The 1,005-nt window shown below is 44.6% G+C and overlaps 1 protein-coding gene across 1 annotated transcript in view; it reads right to left on the reverse strand.

Moving 5' to 3' along the window:
* The window catches only part of EGR_08250 (hypothetical protein), a gene marked incomplete at both ends in the record, with an annotated part of 2,762 nt that overhangs the window by 724 nt on the left and 1,033 nt on the right, over window positions 1-1,005 (reverse strand). The window lies entirely within an intron of this gene.

Here is a 1,005-nt window from a genome sequence, read left to right on the forward strand (position 1 = left end):
TGCAACGGTGTAGATGGTTAAGTCTCGGTTCTGGCGAGTTACGAATCAGAGTCATAAAGGGCTGGAGTCTCAGGAAGTGAGATCTCCGATGCAGACGATGTGTACACAGCATTTGCATAGGGTATGCGTAAGTGCTAACTGTCAAGATTGCCAAGGCTTAAAAACTCACTTTGGTCATTACTCTGATGCATTTGTATTACCCGGAATGATCGTAATTTATTAGTGAGTACTGGTGTGCATAAGTTTTGTCTCAATGCGCTGTTTATTGACGATAAGGACTTCACGTAATGCAAATAAAGCAATTTCTCAAATGCTCTAAAGTCCAATTGCCTCTCCAAAGAAAAGTTTTATTACATTTAAAAACGAGTGCGATTTCTGGAGTTGCAAATGTCTCCAGAAATTTGTACCTTCACAAGACGAGAAAAAACTCACGTCAACCTACTTACGCCTCACCCCGCCCTAATTTTTGAGTACCTAATCAATTCTTCTGTATAATTATGTGCAGCCAAGCTTACGTCCAAATGTGATAATTTGTTAGAGAAATATGGGAGAATGAGAGGCCGAAGTGGTGCCGGCCTTCATTCTATCCCATATTCCAGTCTAGGCCTTCTCACTGATAATAAAAAACCATGAGTCATGGCCAGGATGCGAAAAAACAACCACGCAGAGGTCATGCTTGATGAATCTGCGCCCATTCCACCGACAATTATGAGAGCATTACCCAATCAAATGCCTAATGCCACGTCCGGCGGCAGCGACTTCTGCATCTCTTTCATCTCTACCAGTTACAATGGTTGTCTGCACCACCGTCGCATTGCAAGTCACCGCCTCCTTCAAATTAATGCACTTGTGCCACCTATAGCCAATGGAGAGGCCTCCCGTCTCTGGCTAATTGGGGGTGTGCTTCGATCCACCCACCATTGCTAACTCCCAAACAGCACCTTTGTCTGACCTCATGTCACGCATCGCCTTCTTCACTAGGGCTGGTGTTCAGTGGAAGAGATA

The sequence above is a fragment of the Echinococcus granulosus genome (assembly GCF_000524195.1).
Source record: "Echinococcus granulosus chromosome Unknown EG_S00100, whole genome shotgun sequence".
NCBI lineage: Eukaryota > Metazoa > Platyhelminthes > Cestoda > Cyclophyllidea > Taeniidae > Echinococcus > Echinococcus granulosus.